Genomic DNA, 24,646 nt, shown 5'->3' with positions numbered 1-24,646 from the left:
TAATTAAATAAACTACCTACAATTACCTACAATTAACCTAACACTACACTATCAATAAATTAATTAAACACAATTGCTACAAATAAATACAATTAAATAAACTATCTAAAGTACAAAAAATAAAAAAGAACTAAGTTACAGAAAATAAAAAAATATTTACAAACATAAGAAAAATATTACAACAATTTTAAACTAATTACACCTACTCTAAGCCCCCTAATAAAATAACAAAGACCCCCAAAATAAAAAATTCCCTACCCTATTCTAAAATACAAAAATTACAAGCTCTTTTACCTTACCAGCCCTGAACAGGGCCCTTTGCGGGGCATGCCCCAAGAAGTTCAGCTCTTTTGCCTGTAAAAGAAAACATACAATACCCCCCCCCCAACATTACAACCCACCACCCACATACCCCTAATCTAACCCAAACCCCCCTTAAATAAACCTAACACTAATCCCCTGAAGATCTTCCTACCTTGTCTTCACCATACCAGGTTCACCGATCCGTCCTGGCTCCAAGATCTTCATCCAACCCAAGCGGGGGTTGGCGATCCATAATCCGGTGCTCCAAAGTCTTCCTCCTATCCGGCAAGAAGAGGACATCCGGACCGGCAAACATCTTCTCCAAGCGGCATCTTCTATGTTCTTCCATCCGATGACGACCGGCTCCATCTTGAAGACCTCCAGCGCGGATCCATCCTCTTCTTCCGACGACTAGACGACGAATGACGGTTCCTTTAAGGGACGTCATCCAAGATGGCGTCCCTCGAATTCCGATTGGCTGATAGGATTCTATCAGCCAATCGGAATTAAGGTAGGAATTTTCTGATTGGCTGATGGAATCAGCCAATCAGAATCTAGTTCAATCCGATTGGCTGATCCAATCAGCCAATCAGATTGAGCTCGCATTCTATTGGCTGATCGGAACAGCCAATAGAATGCGAGCTCAATCTGATTGGCTGATTGGATCAGCCAATCGGATTGAACTTGATTCTGATTGGCTGATTCCATCAGCCAATCAGAAAATTCCTACCTTAATTCCGATTGGCTGATAGAATCCTATCAGCCAATCGGAATTCGAGGGACGCCATCTTGGATGACGTCCCTTAAAGGAACCGTCATTCGTCGTCTAGTCGTCGGAAGAAGAGGATGGATCCGCGCTGGAGGTCTTCAAGATGGAGCCGGTCGTCATCGGATGGAAGAACATAGAAGATGCCGCTTGGAGAAGATGTTTGCCGGTCCGGATGTCCTCTTCTTGCCGGATAGGAGGAAGACTTTGGAGCACCGGATTATGGATCGCCAACCCCCGCTTGGGTTGGATGAAGATCTTGGAGCCAGGACGGATCGGTGAACCTGGTATGGTGAAGACAAGGTAGGAAGATCTTCAGGGGATTAGTGTTAGGTTTATTTAAGGGGGGTTTGGGTTAGATTAGGGGTATGTGGGTGGTGGGTTGTAATGTTGGGGGGGGGGTATTGTATGTTTTTTTTTACAGGCAAAAGAGCTGAACTTCTTGGGGCATGCCCCGCAAAGGGCCCTGTTCAGGGCTGGTAAGGTAAAAGAGCTTGTAATTTTTGTATTTTAGAATAGGGTAGGGAATTTTTTATTTTGGGGGTCTTTGTTATTTTATTAGGGGGCTTAGAGTAGGTGTAATTAGTTTAAAATTGTTGTAATATTTTTCTCTTATGTTTGTAAATATTTTTTTATTTTCTGTAACTTAGTTCTTTTTTATTTTTTGTACTTTAGATAGTTTATTTAATTGTATTTATTTGTAGCAATTGTGTTTAATTAATTTATTGATAGTGTAGTGTTAGGTTAATTGTAGGTAATTGTAGGTAGTTTATTTAATTATTTTATTGATAGGGTAGTGTTAGGTTTAATTATAACTTAGGTTAGGATTTATTTTACAGGTAAATTTGTAATTATTTTAACTAGGTAACTATTAAATAGTTCTTAACTATTTAATAGCTATTGTACCTGGTTAAAATAATTACAAAGTTGCCTGTAAAATAAATATTAATCCTAAAATAGCTATAATATAATTATAATTTATATTGTAGCTATATTAGGATTTATTTTACAGGTAAGTATTTAGCTTTAAATAGGAATAAGTTATTTAATAAGAGTTAATTTATTTCGTTAGATAAAAATTATATTTAAGTTAGGGGGGTGTTAGTGTTAGGGTTAGACTTAGCTTTAGGGGTTAATACATTTATTAGAATAGCGGTGAGCTCCGGTCGGCAGATTAGGGGTTAATAATTGAAGTTAGGTGTCGGCGATGTTAGGGAGGGCAGATTAGGGGTTAATACTATTTATGATAGGGTTAGTGAGGCGGATTAGGGGTTAATACATTTATTATAGTAGCGCTCAGGTCCGCTCGGCAGATTAGGGGTTAATAAGTGTAGGTAGGTGTCGGCGACGTTGTGGGGGGCAGATTAGGGGTTAATAAATATAACATAGGGGTCGGCGATGTTAGGGGCAGCAGATTAGGGGTACATAGGGATAACGTAGGTGGCGGCGATTTGCGGTCGGAAGATTAGGGGTTAATTATTTTAAGTAGCTTGCGGCGACGTTGTGGGGGGCAAGTTAGGGGTTAATAAATATAATATAGGGGTCGGCGGGGTTAGGGGCAGCAGATTAGGGGTACATAAGTATAACGTAGGTGGCGGTCGGCAGATTAGGGGTTAAAAATTTTAATCGAGTGGCGGCGATGTGGGGGGACCTCGGTTTAGGGGTACATAGGTAGTTTATGGGTGTTAGTGTACTTTAGGGTACAGTAGTTAAGAGCTTTATAAACCGGCGTTAGCCAGAAAGCTCTTAACTCCTGCTATTTTCAGGCGGCTGGAATCTTGTCGTTAGAGCTCTAACGCTCACTGCAGAAACGACTCTAAATACCGGCGTTAGGAAGATCCCATTGAAAAGATAGGCTACGCAAATGGCGTAGGGGGATCTGCGGTATGGAAAAGTCGCGGCTGAAAAGTGAGCGTTAGACCCTTTAATCACTGACTCCAAATACCAGCGGGCGCCCAAAACCAGCGTTAGGAGCCTCTAACGCTGGTTTTGACGGCTACCGCCGAACTCTAAATCTAGGCCTAAGACTTTTAATTTCAAGAAAGCAAAATTCAACGATTTAAGGAAATCATTAAATAATATAAAATGGGACAATGTATTTTCTAATAAAAATACAGAGAATAAATGGATAATATTTAAAAATGTGTTAAATAAATATACATATCAACACATACCATATGGTTATAAAAGTAAAAATAAAAAAACAAAGCCATTATGGCTAAATAAAAATGTGTTAAGAGAAATTAGGAAAAAACGTAGGGCATTTAAATTATTAAAAGAAAATAGTACAGACTCAGCATACAATATTTATAAGGAATGTAACAAAGCATGCAAAAAAGCAATCAAATTAGCCAAAATTGAAAATGAAAAATTAATTGCTAAGGATTCTAATTCTAACCCTAAAAGGTTCTTTAAGTACATAAATAGCAAAAAATCTAAGAAGGATAATATAGGTACATTAAAATGTGTGGAGGGTAGCATGATAAATAATGACAGGGAGAAGGCTGAGGTACTAAACCAGTTTTTTTCTTCAGTATACACAAGAGAGGAACCATTGAATGATACTTTGGAACAGAATAGAACATGCCAGTCCATACCACTAACTGGGTTTTGTTTAGAGGATATCAGGAAAAAACTGGAAAATATTAAGGTAAATAAAACTCCAGGCCCAGATGGAATACACCCAAGGGTGTTAAGGGAACTTATCACTGTTATAGACAAACCTTTACTCTTAATTTTTCAAGACTCATTATCCTCAGGCATGGTACCCCAGGATTGGCGTAAAGCTGATGTGGTGCCACTCTTCAAAAAGGGAAGCAGGGATGATCCAGGAAGCTATAGACCAGTTAGTCTGACATCAATAGTGGGGAAGATATTTGAAGGGATTATAAGGGATTATATTGATGAGCATATTCATGTAAACAAGATTATGAGTTCTAATCAGCATGGCTTTAGGAGAAATAGATCATGTCAAACTAATCTAATTAGATTCAAGACTTAGCCAAACACAGGAGGAAAGGGATTTGGGAGTAGTAATAGATAACAAGCTAAAGATGGGTGCACAATGCAGGGCAGCGGATTCAAAGGCTAATAAGATACTAGCATGTATTAAAAGAGGTATTGATTCAAGGGAGGAAAGCATAATTCTGTCATTATATAAAGCCCTGGTAAGACCTCACCTTGAGTTTGGAGTGCAGTTCTGGGGACCAATTGCTAAAAAAGATATTGCAGAACTAGAAAAAGTTCAGAGAAGGGCCACAAAGCTAATAAGGGGATTGGAGAAATTAACCTATGAGGAGAGGCTAGCCAAACTGGGTCTGTTTTCTTTAGAAAAAAGGCGCTTGAGAGGTGACATGATTACTTTATATAAATATATATAAATATATAAATATATTCAAGGCCCATATACAGAGATGGCAGAAGCTCTGTTTATTCCAAGAAAATTGTTTCTGACAAGAGGTCATAATTTAAGGTTGGAGGAAAGGAGATTTAATCTCCTGCAACGGAAACGTTTTTTCACTGTGAGAGCAATAAAATTGTGGAACTCATTACCAAAGGAGGTAGTGAATGCCAATACCATAGATACATTTAAAAATAGTCTGGATAAGTTTCTGTATACAAACAAAATTCATGGATATGATTGCTAGTATTAAATGGGTCACATTTTAATGGGGTTATTTAAGCTTAACTGGAGCTTTTTGTAAGTATTTTAGATTTGTATAGGTTGAACTCGATGGACTTCAGTCTGTTTTTCAACCTTATCTACTATGTTACTATGTTACGCTGTGAGCCTGAAACAAAAAAGCAGACTGATGTTTCACAATCCAAAAAGTTTATTTTTTTTAATGTACACTTACACTAATATTAAAGAAGAAGATATGAGTGGTGGCACTGAGGATGGAAGTAGGCACAGTATATGTTGGGAGCCTGACACACAGGCTGGCACTAGTGGCAGGCTGGCCTGGAAACTAAAATAAAAAAAAAATAGCAGACTGATGTAAAAGTTTTTTTTTTTTTTAAAGTTACACTAATGTTACAACAGATATAAGTGGTGGCACTGGGGATGGAAGTAGGCACAGTATATGCTGGGAGCCTGACACACAGGCTGGCACTAGTGGCAGGCTGGCCTGGAAACTAAAATTAAAAAAAAAATAGCAGACTGATGTAAACGTTTTTTTTTTTTTTTTTTTAAAAGTTACACTAATGTTACAACAGATATGAGTGGTGGCACTGGGGATGGAAGTAGGCACAGTATATGCTGGGAGCCTGACACACAGGCTGGCCTAGCACTAGTGGCAGGCTGGCCTGGCAACTAAAATTAAATAACACTAGCAGACTGATGTAAAAAAAAATAAAAAAAAAAATTACACTAATGTTACAACAGATATGAGTGGTGGCACAGAGCAATTAATCACAGTATATGCTGTGTGCCTGAGAGACCCAGGCCTGATGGAAAATGAAATTAGATTACACTAACAAACTAATGTAATTTTTTTTTTAAATTGACAATAATGTTACACCACCAGATAAGAGTGGTGGCACAGAGGAATTAATCACAGTATATGCTTGCTGTGGGCCTGGCACACAGGCCTGATGGAAAATGAAATTAGATTAAACTTGCAATTAGCAAACTAATGTAAAAGTTTTGTTTTTAAAATTTAAAATAATGTTACACCAGATATGAGTGGTGGCACAGAGCAATTAATAGCAGTATATGCTGTGTGCCTGAGAGACCCAGGCCTGATGAAAAATGAAATTAGATTACACTAACAAACTAATGCAATTTTTTTTTTTTTTTTTTTTTTAATTTACAATAATGTTACGTTACACCACCAGATATGAGTGGTGGCACAGAGGAATTAATCACAGTATATGCTTGCTGTGGGCCTGGCACACAGGCCTGATGGATAATGAAATTAGATTAAACTTCCAATTAGCAAACTAATGTAAAAGTTTTTTTTTTTTTTAAATTTAAAATAATGTTACACCAGATATGAGTGGTGGCACAGAGCAATTAATAACAGTATATGCTGTGTGCCTGAGAGACCCAGGCCTGATGGAAAATGAAATTAGATTACACTAACAAACTAATGTAAATTTGTTTTTTTTTTAAATTTACAATAATGTTCGGTTACAACACCAGATATGAGTGGTAGCACAGAGGAATCAATCAAAGTATATGCTTGCTGTGGGCCTGGCACACAGGCCTGATGGAAAATGAAATTAGATTAAACTTGCAATTAGAAAACTAATATAAAAGTTTTGTTTTTTAAATTTAAAATAATGTTACACCAGATAGAGTGGTGGCACAGAGCAATTAATAACAGCATATGCTGTGTGCCTGAGAGACCCAGGCCTGATGGAAAATGAAATTAGATTACACTAACCAACTAATGTAAATTTGTTTGTTTTTTAATTTACAATAATGTTACGTTACACCAACAGATATGAGTGGTGGCACAGAGCAATTAATCACAGTATATGCTTGCTGTGGGCCTGGCACACATGCCTGATGGAAAATGAAATTAGATTAAACTTGCAATTAGCAAACTAATGTAAAAGTTTTTTTTTTAAATTGAAAATAATGTTACACCACCAGATATGAGTGGTGGCACAGAGGAATTAATAACAGTATATGCTTGCCGTTGGCCTGGCACACAGGCCTGATGGAAAATGAAATTAGATTAAACTTGCAATTAGCAAACTAATGTAAAAGGTTTTTTTTGTTTGTTTTTTTAATTTACACCAATGTTAGACCACCAGATATGAGTGGTGGCACAGAGGAATTAATCACAGTATATGCTGTGTGCCTGGCACACAGGCCTAATGGAAAATTAAATTAGATTAAACTTGCAATTAGCAAACTAATGTAAAAGTTTTTTTTTTTTTTATTTAAAATAATGTTACACCACCAGATATGAGCGGTGGCAGTGAGCAAGTTGGCACAATAAATGCTGTGAGGCTCACACACAGGCTGGTGGCAGGCAGGCAAAAAAAGCTAATGCAGGAAACCAGGATCACAGGCATAGAGAACAGGAAAATAAACTGCTAATGCAGGAAACCAGGGTCACAGACATAGAGAACAGGAATATATATAGCTAATGCAGGAAACCAGGATCACAAACATAGAGAACAGTAATATATACTGCTAATGCAGGAAACCAGGATCACAGACATAGAGAACAGGAATATATACAGATAATGCAGGAAACCAGGATCACAGACATAGAGAACAGTAATATATACAGCTAATGCAGGAAACCAGGATCACAGACATAGAGAACAGCTATATATATACTGCTAATGCAGGAAACCAGGGTCACAGACATAGAGAATAGGAATATATACTGCTAATGCAGGAAACCAGGATCACAGGCATAGAGAACAGCTATATATACAGCTAATGCAGGAAACCAGGATCACAGACATAGAGAACAGCTATATATACAGCTAATGCAGGAAACCAGGATCACAGACATAGAGAACAGCTATATATACAACTAATGCAGGAAACCAGGATCACAGACAAAGAGGCCTAGTTATCAAGCCGTCTACTTTACCTGCCTTCGCCGGCCCAATACGCCTGCCTAAGCTCGCCTACCATCGCCGCCGCGGACCTGAAAAATTTTGCCTAAGTTATCAATAAAGCTGTCAAAAAGCTGTGCACCAAGTATGGGACGATGAGCAACAGACTGTGATAGTTATCACTCATCAGATCTCGCTGCTCTTCGGCTTTTTGACAGCTTTATTGCTAGCCTGTCACTCAGCACCCACACTAAACTACACTGTTCTACCCCCTATACAGGTGCCCCCGGAGCCCCCCGCAACTAAATAAAGTTATTTCCCTAAACCGCCGCTCCTCGACCATGCCGCAACTCTTATAAATGTATTAACCCCTAAACCGCCGCTCCCGGACACCGCCGCCACCTACATTATACCTATTAACCCCTATCCTGCCCCCCCTATACCGCTGCCACCTATAATAAAGTTATTAACCCCTATCCTGCGGATCCCGGACCTCGCCGCAACTAAATAAATAGTTTAACCCCTAAACCGCCGCTCCCGGACCCCGCTGCAACCTATATTAAACTTATTAACCCCTAATCTGCCCCCCCTACACCCTCGCCACCTATAATAAATTTATTAACCCCTATCCTGCCCCCCCTACACCGCCGCTACTGTAATAAAATTATTAACCCCTAAACCTAAGTCTAACACTAACCCTAACACCCCTCTAACTTAAATATTAATTAAATAAATCTAAATAATATTTCTCTTATTAACTAAATAATCCTATTTAAAACTAAATACTTACCTTTAAAATAAACCCTAAAATAGCTACAATATAAATAATAATTATATTGTAGCTATCTTAGGATTTATTATTATTTTACAGGCAACTTTCAATTTATTTTAACTAGGTACAATAGCTATTAAATAGTTATTAACTATTTAATAGCTACCTAGCTAAAATAAAGAGAAATTTACCTGTAAAATAAAAACTAACCTAAGTTACAATTACACCTAACACTACACTATCATTAAATAAATGAATCATATTTAAAACTAAATACTTACCTGTAAAATAAACCCTAAGGCCAAGATTTAGAGTTTGGCGGTAGCCATGAAAACCAGCGTTAGAGGCTCCTAACGCTGGTTTTAGGCTACCGCCGGTATTTGGAGTCAGTCAGGAAAGGGTCTAACGCTCACTTTCCAGCTGCGACTTTTCCATACCGCAGATCCCCTTACGTCAATTGCGTATCCTATCTTTTCAATGGGATCTTTCTAACTCCGGTATTTAGAGTCGTGTCTGAAGTGAGCGTTAGAAATCTAACGACAAAACTCCAGCCGCAGAAAAAAGTCAGTAGTTAAGAGCTTTCTGGGCTAACGCCGGTTCATAAAGCTCTTAACTACTGTGCTCTAAAGTACACTAACACCCATAAACTACCTATGTACCCCTAAACCGAGGCCCCCCCACATCGCCGCCACTCTAATAAAAAATTTTAACCCCTAATCTGCCGACCGCCACCTACGTTATACTTATGTACCCCTAATCTGCTGCCCCTAACACCGCCGACCCCTATATTATATTTATTAACCCCTAATCTGCCGCCCCCGCTATCGCTGACCCCTGCATATTATTATTAACCCCTAATCTGCCGTCGCACGCCGCCGCCAGCTACATTATAGCTATGTACCCCTATTCTGCTGCCCCTAACACCGCCGACCCCTATATTATATTTATTAACCCCTAATCTGCCCCCCTCAACGTCGCCTCCACCTGCCTATACTTATTAACCCCTAATCTGCCGAGCAGACCGCACCGCTACTATAATAAAGTTATTAACCCTCAATAACCCTATAATAAATAGTATTAACCCCTAATCTGCCCTCCCTAACATCGCCGACACCTAACTTCAAGTATTAACCCCTAATCTGCCGATCGGAGCTCACCGCTACTCTATTCAATTTTTTAACCCCTAAAGCTAATTTTAACCCTAACCCTAGCACCCCCCTAAGTTAAATATAATTTTATTCTAACTAAATAAATTAACTCTTATTAAATAAATTATTCCTATTTAAATCTAAATACTTACCTGTAAAATAAACCCTAATATAGCTACAACATAAATTATAATAATACTATAGCTATTTTAGGATTAATACTTATTTTACAGGCAACTTTGTATTTATTTTAACCAGGTACAATAGCTATTAAATAGTTAAGAACTATTTAATAGCTAAAATAGTTAAAATAATTACAAAATTACCTGTAAAATAAATCCTAACCTAAGTTACAATTAAACCTAACACTACACTATCAATAAATTAATTAAATAAAATACCTACAATTACCTACAATTAAACCTAACACTACACTATCAATAAATTAATTAAATACAATATCTACAAATAAATACAATTAAATAAACTAACTAAAGTAAAAAAAATAAAAAAGAACTAAGTTACAAAAAATAAAAAAATATTTACAAACATCAGAAAAATATTACAACAATTTTAAACTAATTACACCTACTCTAAGCCCCCTAATAAAATAACAAAGCCCCCCAAAATAAAAAAATGCCCTACCCTATTCTAAATTACTAAAGTTCAAAGCTCTTTTACCTTACCAGCCCTGAACAGGGCCCTTTGCGGGGCATGCCCCAAAGAATTCAGCTCTTTTGCCTGTAAAAAAAACACATACAATACCCCCCCCAACATTACAACCCACCACCCACATACCCCTAATCTAACCCAAACCCCCCTTAAATAAACCTAACACTAAGCCCCTGAAGATCTTCCTACCTTATCTTCACCATACCAGGTTCACTGATCGATCCAGAAGAGCTCCTCCGATGTCTTGATCCAAGCCCAAGCGGGGGGCTGAAGATGTCCATGATCCGGCTGAAGTCTTCATCCAAGCGGGAGCTGAAGAGGTCCATGATCCGGCTGAAGTCTTCTATCAACGGCATCTTCAATCTTCTTTCTTCCGGATCCATGTTCATCTTGCAGACCTCCGACGCGGAACATCCTGCTGGCCCGACGGACTACCGACGAATGAAGGCTCCTTTAAGGGACGTCATCCAAGATGGCGTCCCTCGAATTCCGATTGGCTGATAGGATTCTATCAGCCAATCAGAATTAAGGTAGGAAAATTCTGACTATAGAAGAACAATTAAGATAACTAAAAACAATGCTTTTTTGTGAATATTTTTTTTTTTTTAATTTTTACACATATTTTTTCAAATGGTGATCACTTCTCTGATCCCGTAACCTAAACCTAAGTCTAACCCTAACACCCCCTAACTTAAATATAATTTAAATAAATCTAAAGAAAATACTATAATTAACTAAATTATTCCTATTTAAAACTAAATACTTACCTATAAAATAAACCCTAAGCTAGCTACAATATAACTAATAGTTACATTGTATCTAGCTTAGGGTTTATTTTTATTTTACAGGCAAATTTGTATTTATTTTAACAAGGTACAATAGTTATTAAATAGTTATTAACTATTTAATAGCTACCTAGTTAAAATAAAGACAAATTTACCTGTAAAATAAAACCTAACTAAGTAAACCTAACTAACTAAACCTAAGTTACAATTACACCTAACACTACACTATAATTAAATTAATTCCCTAAACTAACTACAATTAAATACAATTAAATACAATTATCTAAATTACGGAAAAAAACACTAAATTACGGAAAATAATAAAATAATTACAAGTTTTTAAACTAATTACACCTAATCTAATCACCCTAATAATATAAAAAAGCCCCCCAAAATAATAAAAAGCCTTACCCTATACTAAATTACAAATAGCCCTTAAAAGGGCCTTTTGCGGGGCATTGCCACAAAGTAATCAGCTCTTTTACCTGAAAAAAAGTACAATGCCCCCCAACATTAAACCCCACCACCCACACACCCAACCCTACTCTAAAACCCACCCAATGCCCCTTAATAAAACCTAACACTAACCCCTTGAAGATCACCCTACCTTGAAAGGTCTTAACCCAACCGGGCCGAAATCCTCAACAAAGCCGGGTAAAGTGGTCCTCCAGATGGGCAGAAGTCTTCATCCAAGCCGGGAAGAAGAGGTCCTCTAGACGGGCAGGTCTTCATCCAGGCGGCATCTTCTATCTTCATCCATCCGGCGCAGAGCGGGTCCATCTTCAAGACATCCGACGCGGAGCATCCTTCCTGGCCGACGACTAAACACAGAATGAAGGTTCCTTTAAATGACATCATCCAAGATGGCGTCCCTTCAATTCCAATTGGCTGATAGAATTCTATCAGCCAACCGGAATTAAGGTAGAAAAAATCCTATTGGCTGATGCAATCAGCCAATAGGATTGAAGTTCAATCCTATTGGCTGATCCAATCAGCCAATAAGATTGAGTTCACATTCTATTGGCTGATTGGAACAGCCAATAGAATGCGAGCTCAATCCTATTGGCTGATTGCATCAGCCAATAGGATTTTTCCTACCTTAATTCCGATTGGCTGATAGAATTCTATCAGCCAATCGGAATTGAAGGGACAATTGGCTGATATAATTCTTTATTTTGTCTTTATTTTAGCTATGTAGCTATTAAATAATTAATAAATGTTTAATAACTATTCTACCTAGTTAAAATAAATACAAACTTGTCTGTAAAATAAAATTAAACCCTAAGCTAGTTACAATGTAACTATTAGTTACATTGTAGCTGTCTTACAGCTATATTTAGAGTTCTTCGGCCAAAGGGGTGCGTTAGCTACGCGTGCTTTTTTTTCCCCGCACCTTTTAAATACCGCTGGTATTTAGAGTTCACAGAAGGGCAGCGTTAGGCTCCAAAAAAGGGAGCGTATAGCATATTTAACGCCACTGCAACTCTCGATACCAGCGGTGCTTATGGACGCGGCCAGCTTCAAAAACGTGCTCGTGGGGCTGTTTGAGCTGAAAAAAACCTAACACCTGCAAAAAAGCAGCGTTCAGATCCTAACGCAGCCCCATTGTTTCCTATGGGGAAACAATTCCTACGTCTGCACCTAACACTCTAACATGTAACCCGAGTCTAAACACCCCTAACCTTACACTTATTAACCCCTAATCTGCCGCCGCCGCTATCGCTGAACCCTGCATTTTATTATTAACCCCTAATCTGCCGCTCCGTACACCGCCGCAACCTACGTTATCCCTATGTACCCCTAATCTGATGAACCCTAACACCGCCGACCCCTACATAATATTTATTAACCCCTAATCTGCCCCCCCAACGTCGCCGCCAGCTACCTACAATAATTAACCCCTAATCTGCCGACCGCACCTCACCGCTACTATAATAAAGTTATTAACCCCTAATCCGCCTCACTCCCGCCTCAATAACCCTATAAGAAATAGTATTAACCCCTAATCTGCCCTCCCTAACATCGCTGACACCTAACTTCAATTATTAACCCCTAATCTGCCGACCGGATCTCGCCGCTACTCTAATAAATGGATTAACCCCTAAAGCTAAGTCTAACCCTAACACTAACACCCCCCTAAGTTAAATATAATTTAAATCTAATGAAATAAATTAACTCTTATTAAATAAATTATTCCTATTTAAAGCTAAATACTTACCTGTAAAATAAACCCTAATATAGCTACAATATAACGAATAATTATATTGTAGCTATTTTAGGATTAATATTTATTTTACAGGCAACTTTGTATTTATTTTAACCAGGTACAATAGCTATTAAATAGTTAAGAACTATTTAATAGCTAAAATAGTTAAAATAATTACAAAATTACCTGTAAAATAAATCCTAACCTAAGTTACAATTAAACCTAACACTACACTATTAATAAATTAATTAAATACAATACCTACAAATAACTACAATTAAATAAACTAACTAAAGTACAAAAAATAAAAAAGAACTAAGTTACAAAAAATATTTTTTTTTCACAAACATTAGAAAAATATTACAACAATTTTAAACTAATTACACCTACTCTAAGCCCCCTAATAAAATAACAAAGACCCCAAAATAAAAAAATGCCCTACCCTATTCTAAATTTAAAAAGTTCAAAGCTCTTTTACCTTACCAGCCCTGAAAAGGGCCATTTGCGGGGCATGCCCCAAATAATTCAGCTCTTTTGCCTGTAAAAAAAAACATACAATACCCCCCCCCAACATTACAACCCACCACCCACATACCCCTAATCTAACCCAACCCCCCCTTAAACAAACCTAACACTAAGCCCCTGAAGATCTTCCTACCTTATCTTCACCATGCCAGGTTTACCGATCTGTCCTCCGAAGTCTTGATCCAAGCCTCCGAAGTCTTCATCCAAGCCCAAGCGGGGGCTGGCGATCCATAATCCGGCTGAAGCCTTCTATCAAGCGGCGGCTGAAGAGGTCCAGAAGAGGCTCCAAAGTCTTCATCCTATCCGGGAAGAAGAGGAGATCCGGACCGGCAACCATCTTGATCCAAGCGGCATCTTCTATCTTCATCCGATGACGAACGGCTCCATCTTGAAGACCTCCAGCGCGGATCCATCCTCTTCGTTCGACGTCCAACTGAAGAATGAAGGTTCCTTTAAGGGACGTCATCCAAAATGGCGTCCCTCGAATTCCGATTGGCTGATAGGATTCTATCAGCCAATCGGAATTAAGGTAGGAAAATTCTGATTGGCTGATGGAATCAGCCAATCAGATTCAAGTTCAATCCGATTGGCTGATTGGATCAGCCAATCAGATTGAGCTCGCATTCTATTGGCTGTTCCGATCAGGGCATTTTTTTATTTTGGGGGTCTTTGTTATTTTATTAGGGGGCTTAGAATAGGTGTAATTAGTTTAAAATTGTTGTAATATTTTTCTAATGTTTGTAAATATTTTTTTATTTTTTGTAACTTAGTTCTTTTTTATTTTTTGTACTTTAGTTAGTTTATTTAATTGTAGTTATTTGTAGGTATTGTATTTAATTAATTTATTGATAGTGTAGTGTTAGGTTTAATTGTAACTTAGGTTAGGATTTATTTTACAGGTAATTTTGTAACTATTTTAACTATTTTAGCTATTAAATAGTTCTTAACTATTTAATAGCTATTGTACCTGGTTAAAATAAATACAAAGTTGCCTGTAAAATAAATATTAATCCTAAAATAGCTACAATATAATTATTTGTCATATTGTAGCTATAATAGGGTTTATTTTACAGGTAAGTATTTAGCTTTAAATAGGAATAATTTATTTAATAAGAGTTAATTTATTTCGTTAGATTTAAATTATATTTAACTTAGGGGGGTGTTAGTGTTAGGGTTAGACTTAGCTTTACGGGTTAATACATTTATTATAGTAGCGGTGTGGTCCGGTCGGCAGATTAGGGGTTAATTATTGTAGGTAGGTAGAGGCGACGTTGGGGGCAGCATATTAGGGGTTAATAAATATAAGGGTTGGCTGTGTTAGGGGCAGCAGATTAGGGGTATATAGGTATAATGTAGGTTGCGGCGGTGTACGGAGCGGCAGATTAGGGGTTAAAAAAAATATGCAGGTGTCAGCGATAGCGGGGGCGGCAGATTAGGGGTTAATAAATATTATGTAGGGGTCGGCGGTATTAGGGGCAGCAGATTAGGGGTACATAGGGATAACGTAGGTTGCGGCCGTGTGCGGTCGGCAGATTAGGGGTTAAAAATGTTTAATAGAGTGGCGGCGATGTGGGGGGACCTCGGTTTAGGGGTACATAGGTAGTTTATGGGTGTTAGTGTACTTTAGAGCACAGTAGTTAAGAGCTTTATAAACCGGAGTTAGCCCAGAAAGCTCTTAACTACTGACTTTTTTTTGCGGCTGGAGTTTTGTCGTTAGATTTCTAACGCTCACTTCAGCCACGACTCTAAATACCAGCGTTAGAAAGATCCCATTGAAAAGATAGGATACGCAATTGACGTAAGGGGATCTGCGGTATGGAAAAGTCGCGGCTGCAAAGTGAGCGTTAGACCCTTTCCTGACTGACTCTAAATACCAGCGGTAGCCCAAAACCAGCGTTAGGAGCCTCTAACGCTGGTTTTGACGGCTACCGCCAAACTCTAAATCTAGCCGTTAGGGTTTAATTTATAGCTAAGTATTTAGTTTTAAATAGGAATAATTTATTTAATTGTAGTTATTTTATTTAGATTTATTTAAATTATATTTAAGTTAGGGGGTTGTTAGGGTTAGAGTTAGACTTAGATTTAGGGGTTAATACATTTAATATAGTTGCAGCAACATTGGGGGCCGCAGATTAGGGGTTAATAAATGTAGGTAGGTATCGGCGATGTTAGATACAGCAGATTAAGGGTTAATAAAATTTTAAGAATGTTTGCGATGCGGGAGTGCGGCGGTTTAGGGGTTAATATATCTATTATATTGCCGGCGATCTCTGGTTAGGCAGATTAGGAGTTAAAAAATGTATTTTATTGTTTGCGATGTGGGGGGGCCTCGGTTTAGGGGTTAATAGTTAGTTTCTGGGTGTTAGTGTACTTTTTAGCACTTTAGTTAAGAGTTTTATGCAACGGCTTTAGCCCATAAAACTCTTAATTACTGACTTTAAAATGCGGTACCAGGCTTGACAGGAGAGGGTCTACCGCTCACTTTTTAGAAGACTCGTAATACCGGCGTTATGCAAGTCCCATTGAAAAAAGAGGATACGCAATTGACGAAAGTGGATTTGCAGTATTTTCAAGTTGGCCTGAAAAAGTGAGTGGTGAGTCTGTCATTTCAAGACTAGTAATTCCAGCGGGCATTGAAAAGCAGCGTTGGGACCTCTCAACGCTGCTTTTTAGCCCTAACGCAAGACTCGTAATCTAGCAGATAGTAAATATCTAACTATATACAGTATATCTGTACATACCTATACCTATATATATTCCTATGGATATATAGGTATTGATATCTATTTTATATTAAGATTATCAGATATATTTAGAAATATATAATTAATAACAACAATATGAATATTTAACATTCCAATGTTTTTCACATAGCAGACTATGTTCTAATTATTGATAAATACATATTCTATATAAATATATATGATGATTTTGGGTAAATATCTATCTATGTATAATTACTACAATACCTTTTAACCTTCTGCATCACACTAATACTTTGAATGCCCTGGATGGTCACTCTACTTCACCATTAACGTGGATGCTACATTGATATCAAATATAGTGTGACAAGGGGAGATCTGGCTATAATCTGCATTTATATCCTTGCCCTGGATCACATATTGGCCTATTAGGTTTTCATTTTGCACATTTGCACATTCTTATGAATTCTCAAGTATCCTTACAAGCTATATGTGGTTTGGACTGATGTCATCAATTTTCTTTTTAACATTTTTATTGAGGAAGTATACATACATGAATAAGAATGCAAGTGCTAAAAGTACAGATGTTGATGCATGCAAAAATACATTAATCTGTGAAGTCAATCCTTGTTTTTGTCCCATAACAATTTTCTAGACCACTCTTGGGCCTTTGATTTGTATACATCCAAAAGAAACTGGGATTTTATTGGGTTGGGTAAAATGATATAAACAAAATATTGTAAAATACACAGAAACAAGGTTAGGCTAAATCTGAACCTTTAAGAGCCGTCTTAAAAATAAAAACGAATTACGTCCTGCACAGGTAATGTTAGAACATGGCGAAGAGGCTTACTAGTAATTAAACATGGAATGTGCGTATGTTTTAGAAATTGAAATAGGCTATATCAAGGACTGCGTAGTAGGCATGTGTGTCCTACTGAATTTTGGAGGTTCCTTCCCCTAGAATACCATGTGTAGTAAGGCATTCCAGCAGCCCAGGCAATACAGTTATGTGTTAGTAAGTCAGGATTATTTGATGTTCTACCTAGGAGAAAATGAGTGTGACAATAGTTTCCAGCTTGTAGAGACAATTGACCCCAAATGTGATCTCTTTTGCGTTCTCTATAGCTCCGGCCGCAAGCCACAAGGTGCAAGATCGTGTCACCCAGAAGGGTTGACAGTGATAGATTGGGATTAGTACATGTCTCTTGGGTATGGTGGGCTGTATGATGCATGAGACTGCTAGTGTCTCATTGCACGCTTTGGAGACATTGTCATGTCTTCTGCATTAATTAGGGATTAAAGGCTATACTAATAACAGATGTGTAGTGAGCAGGTACATGTTTGTCAGACTTGATATCTAATTTAACTTGGAAGAGACAAATCTTACCATTATGTGTTGTCTGTAGCTATAATGCAGGCTATTACGAGTCAAGTGCTGTCCAGTAGAACATGTGGTAAATATGGACTAATATGGAACAGGGCAATCCTTAATATTATGTTGGCGACTATAATGTAGGCAAATACTGTGAGTGAGATACCCATTTGTAGTATGTATTATAGAAATTAGCTTGTGTATAACTAAAATAAAGTGTCAGTAGCCACATCACAGTCAGACATAGAAGTATCAGATATACGCTCCTTAATCTTATGTTAGCGACTATAATGTAGGCAAATACTGTGAGTGAGATACCCATTTGTAGTATGTATTATAGAAATGAGCTTGTGTATAACTAAAATAAAGTGTCAGTAGCCACATCACAGTCAGACATAGAAGTATCAGATAAAAGGTTCTTAATGTTATGTTAGTGACTATAATGTAGGCAGATACTGTGAGTGAGATACCCATTTGTAGTATGTATTATAGAAATGAGCTTGTGTATAACTAAAATAAAGTGTCAGTAGCCACATCACAGTCAGACATAGAATTATCAGATATACGCTCCTTAATGTTATGTTAGCGACTATAATGTAGGCAAATACTGTGAGTGAGATACCCATTTGTAGTATGTATTATAGAAATGAGCTTGTGTATAACTAAAATAAAGTGTCAGTAGCCACATCACAGTCAGACATAGAAGTATCAGATATAAGCTTCTTAATGTTATGTTAGTGACTATAATGTAGGTAGATACTGTGAGTGAGATACCCATTTGTAGTATGTATTATAGAAATGATCTTGTGTATATCTAAAATAAAGTGTCAGTAGCCACATCACAGTCAGACATAGAAGTATCAGATATACGCTCCTTAATGTTATGTTAGCGACTATAATGTAGGCAAATACTGTGAGTGAGATACCCATTTGTAGTATGTATTATAGAAATGAGCTTGTGAATAACTAAAATAAAGTGTCAGTAGCCACATCACAGTCAGACATAGAAGTATCAGATATAAGCTTCTTAATGTTATGTTAGCGACTATAATGTAGGCAAATACTGTGAGTGAGATACCCATTTGTAGTATGTATTATAGAAATGAGCTTGTGTATAACTAAAATAAAGTGTCAGTAGCCACATCACAGTCAGACATAGAAGTATCAGATATACGCTTCTTAATGTTATGTTAGTGACTATAATGTAGGCAGATACTGTGAGTCAGATACCCATTTGTAGTATGTATTATAGAAATGAGCTTGTGTATAACTAAAATAAAGTGTCAGTAGCCACATCACAGTCAGACATAGAAGTATCAGATATACGCTCCTTAATGTTATGTTAGTGACTATAATGTAGGCAGATACTGTGAGTCAGACACCCATTTGTAGTATGTATTATAGAAATGAGCTTGTGTATAAATAAAATAAAGTGTCAGTAGCCACATCACAGTCAGACATAGAAGTATCAGATATACGCTCCTTAATGTTATGTTAGCGACTATAATGTAGGCAAATACTGTGAGTGAGATACCCATTTGTAGTATGTATTATAGAAATGAGCTTGTGTATAAATAAAATAAAGTGTCAGTAGCCACATCACAGTCAGACATAGAAGTATCATATATACGCTCCTTAATGTTATGTTGGCGACTATAATGTAGGCAGATACTGTGAGTCAGATACCCATTTGTAGTATGTATTATAGAAATGAGCTTGTGTATAACTAAAATAAAGTGTCAGTAGCCACATCACAGTCAGACATAGAAGTATCAGATATACGCTTCTTAATGTTATGTTGGCGACTATAATGTAGGCAAATACTGTGAGTGAGATACCCATTTGTAGTATGTATTATAGAAATGAGCTTGTGTATAACTAAAATAAAGTGTCAGTAGCCACATCACAGTCAGACATAGAAGTATCAGATATATGCTTCTTAATGTTATGTTAGCGACTATAGTTAGAGGGTAGTAGATTCAGGAGAAATTTGAGGAAGCATTTTTTTACAGAAAGGGTGGTGGATTCATGGAATAAACTTCCATTTGAGGTGGTAAACACAAAGACTGTAAAGGAATTTAAAAATGCCTGGGACATGCATAAGGCTATCCTAAGGAAAAAGTAACATGTAATATGGGTAGACTTGATGGGCCTTTTTGGTTCTTATCTACCGTCAAATTCTATGTTTCTATGTTTCTATGTAGGCAGATACTGTGAGTCAGATACCTGTTTGCGGGACATATTATAGAAATTAATTTGTGTAAAGCTAAAAATAAAATGTCAGCAGCCACAGTACAGCCAAACACATGAATATCAGGTAAATATCTTGTAAAACATATTATATACTTATAAAAACGAAACTCAACATTTCAAAACACTAAAGAACATCCTGGGAACATTAACAATAGTTCCAATGATCAGGGGAAAACAAAGAACATTTTTGGCTAGATTACGAGTTTTGCGGTAAGGTGAAAAAGCAACGTTAACAGGTCCTAACGTTGCTTTTTTACGCCCGCTGGTATTACGAGTCTTGCAGGTATAGGTGTACCTCACACTTTTTTGGCCTTACCGCAAACCAACTTATGTAAATTTCGTAAAGGCTTTTTCCAATGGGAAATGCATTGTGCCGGTATTACGAGTTTGTCCTGGGAGGCCAAAAAGTGAGCGGTACACCCTGTACCGCCAAGATACCTAACGCATTTACAAAGCTGTAGCATAAAACTCATAACTAAAGTTCTAAAAAGTACACTAACACCCATAAACTACCTATTAACCCCTAAACTGAGGCCCTCCCGCATCGCAAACACTAAAATAAATTTATTTACCCCTAATCAGCCGCTCCGGACATCGCTGCCACAATAATAAACATATTAACCCCTAAACCGCCGCACTCCCACCTCGCAAACTCTAGTTAAATATTATTATCCCCTAATCTGCCGCCCCTAACATCGCCGTCACCTACATTATACTTATTAACTCCTAATCTGCCACCCCTAACATCGCCACCACTTACATTATACTTATTAACCCCTAATCTGCCATCCCCAACGTCGCCGCCACTATTCTAAATTTATTAACCTTTTAAACCTAAGTCTAACCTTAACCCTAACACCCCCTAACCTAAATATAATTTAAATAAATCTAAATACAATTCCTATCATTACCTAAATTATTCCTATTTAAAACTAAATACTTACCTATAAAATAAACCCTAAGCTAGCTACAATATAACTAATAGTTACATTGTATCTAGCTTAGGGTTTATTTTTATTTTACAGGCAAGTTTGTATTTATTTTAACTAGGTAGAATAGTTACTAAATAGTTATTAACTATTTAATAACTTACTAGCTAAAATAAATACAAATGTACCTGTAAAATAAAACTTAACCTAAGTTACACCTAACACTACACAATAATTAAATAACTTACCTAAATTAAATACAATTAAATAAATTAAATACAATTAGCTAAATTACAAAAACAAACAAAGACTAAATTACAGAAAATAAAAAACAAATTACAAGATATTTAAACTAATTACACCTAATCTGAGATCCCTATGAAAATAAAAAAATTGCCCCAAAGAAATCAGTTCTTTTACCTGAAAAAGAAATACAAACAACCCCCCCAATAGTAAAACCCCCCAGATAAAACCCTAACTAAAAAAACCTAAGCTCCCCATTGCCCTGAAAAGGGCATTTGGATGGGCATTGCCCTTAAAAGGGCATTTAGCTCTATTGCTGCCCAAAGCCCTAACCTAAAAATAAAACCCACCCAATACACCCTTAAAAAATCCTAAAACTAACCCCCGAAGATCCACTTACCGGGAGAAGTCTTCATCCAAGTGGCAAGATGTCCTCCAGGCAGGCAGAAGTGCTCCTCCAGATGGGCAGAAGTCATCACCCAGACAGCATCTTCTATCTTCATCCTTCCGACGTGGAGCGGCTCAATTCAATCGACGGCTTCTTCTACAATGAAGGTTCCTTTAAATTATGTCATCCAAGATGGCGTCCCTTAGATTCTGATTGGCTGAGAGAATTCTATCAGCCATTCGGAATTAAGGTTGAAAAAATCCTAGGATTTTTCAGCAAGAAGACGTCGATTGAAGAGAATGCTCCGCACCAGGGGCGCGATCCGATATCGATCGCAGTTTGCGGCGCAAGCGAGGGAACCGGCGTCGCCCGCAGTTTCAGCTCGCAACTCGAGCCATCCCATATAGGTCGCCGTCAGATGCTAACGTGCCGTAAGTCTCACAAACCAGCGATGTCCAGAAATCTGCGTAAGTACAAATTTCTGGCGTCGCCAGTGACTTGCGCCACGTTAGAATCTGCCGGCGCCTATAAAACCTGACTAAAGTCTAAAACACCCGCACTGTCTAACACGCCTCCCTAACATAGCCCGCACTGTCTAACACGCCTCCCTAACATAGCCCGCACTGTCTAACACGCCTCCCTAACATAGCCCGCACTGTCTAACACGCCTCCCTAACATAGCCCGCACTGTCTAACACGCCTCCCTAACATAGCCCACACTGTCTAACACGCCTCCCTAACATAGCCCGACACGTCTAACCCTCTATCCGCTATCCCCCCTCACTAGCCTAACAATAAAAAAGCTATTAACCCCTAAACCGCCGCTCCTTTACCCCGCCGCAACCTAATAAAGTTATTAACCCCTAAACCGCCGCTCCCGTACCCCGCCGCCAGCTATATTATATCTATAACCCCCTAAAGTGAGCCCTTAACACCGCCGCCATCTATATTAAAATTATTAACCCCTAATCTAAGCCCCTTACACCGCCGCCATCTCTATTAAAATGATTAACCCCTAATTTAATCTACCTACCCTGCCGCCAGCTATATTATCTATATTAACCCTAAGTATATTATAGTTAATATAGGTATTACATTATATATATTAACTATATTAACCCTAATTATATTAGGGTTAATATAGTTAATATAGTTACTATAGTATTTATATTAACTATATTAACTCTATCTAACCCTAACTAAATTTATATTAAATTAATCTAATTAATTTATAAACTAAAATGTAGGCAGATACTGTGAGTCAGACACCCATTTGTAGTATGTATTATAGAAATGAGCTTGTGTATAAATAAAATAAAGTGTCAGTAGCCACATCACAGTCAGACATAGAAGTATCAGATATACGCTCCTTAATGTTATGTTAGCGACTATAATGTAGGCAAATACTGTGAGTGAGATACCCATTTGTAGTATGTATTATAGAAATGAGCTTGTGTATAAATAAAATAAAGTGTCAGTAGCCACATCACAGTCAGACATAGAAGTATCAGATATACGCTCCTTAATGTTATGTTAGTGACTATAATGTAGGCAGATACTGTGAGTCAGATACCCATTTGTAGTATGTATTATAGAAATGAGCTTGTGTATAACTAAAATAAAGTGTCAGTAGCCACATCACAGTCAGACATAGAAGTATCAGATATACGCTTCTTAATGTTATGTTGGCGACTATAATGTAGGCAAATACTGTGAGTGAGATACCCATTTGTAGTATGTATTATAGAAATGAGCTTGTGTATAACTAAAATAAAGTGTCAGTAGCCACATCACAGTCAGACATAGAAGTATCAGATATATGCTTCTTAATGTTATGTTAGCGACTATAATGTAGGCAGATACTGTGAGTCAGATACCTGTTTGCGGGACATATTATAGAAATTAATTTGTGTAAAGCTAAAAATAAAATGTCAGCAGCCACAGTACAGCCAAACACATGAATATCAGGTAAATATCTTGTAAAACATATTATATACTTATAAAAACGAAACTCAACATTTCAAAACACTAAAGAACATCCTGGGAACATTAACAATAGTTCCAATGATCAGGGGAAAACAAAGAACATTTTTGGCTAGATTACGAGTTTTGCGGTAAGGTGAAAAAGCAACGTTAACAGGTCCTAACGTTGCTTTTTTACGCCCGCTGGTATTACGAGTCTTGCAGGTATAGGTGTACCTCACACTTTTTTGGCCTTACCGCAAACCAACTTATGTAAATTTCGTAAAGGCTTTTTCCAATGGGAAATGCATTGTGCCGGTATTACGAGTTTGTCCTGGGAGGCCAAAAAGTGAGCGGTACACCCTGTACCGCCAAGATACCTAACGCATTTACAAAGCTGTAGCATAAAACTCATAACTAAAGTTCTAAAAAGTACACTAACACCCATAAACTACCTATTAACCCCTAAACTGAGGCCCTCCCGCATCGCAAACACTAAAATAAATTTATTTACCCCTAATCAGCCGCTCCGGACATCGCTGCCACAATAATAAACATATTAACCCCTAAACCGCCGCACTCCCACCTCGCAAACTCTAGTTAAATATTATTATCCCCTAATCTGCCGCCCCTAACATCGCCGTCACCTACATTATACTTATTAACTCCTAATCTGCCACCCCTAACATCGCCACCACTTACATTATACTTATTAACCCCTAATCTGCCATCCCCAACGTCGCCGCCACTATTCTAAATTTATTAACCTTTTAAACCTAAGTCTAACCTTAACCCTAACACCCCCTAACCTAAATATAATTTAAATAAATCTAAATACAATTCCTATCATTACCTAAATTATTCCTATTTAAAACTAAATACTTACCTATAAAATAAACCCTAAGCTAGCTACAATATAACTAATAGTTACATTGTATCTAGCTTAGGGTTTATTTTTATTTTACAGGCAAGTTTGTATTTATTTTAACTAGGTAGAATAGTTACTAAATAGTTATTAACTATTTAATAACTTACTAGCTAAAATAAATACAAATGTACCTGTAAAATAAAACTTAACCTAAGTTACACCTA

Source organism: Bombina bombina, chromosome 4 (genome assembly GCF_027579735.1).
Source record: "Bombina bombina isolate aBomBom1 chromosome 4, aBomBom1.pri, whole genome shotgun sequence".
In the NCBI taxonomy this organism is placed as follows: Eukaryota; Metazoa; Chordata; class Amphibia; order Anura; family Bombinatoridae; genus Bombina; species Bombina bombina.
This window is presented reverse-complemented; position numbering follows the sequence as displayed.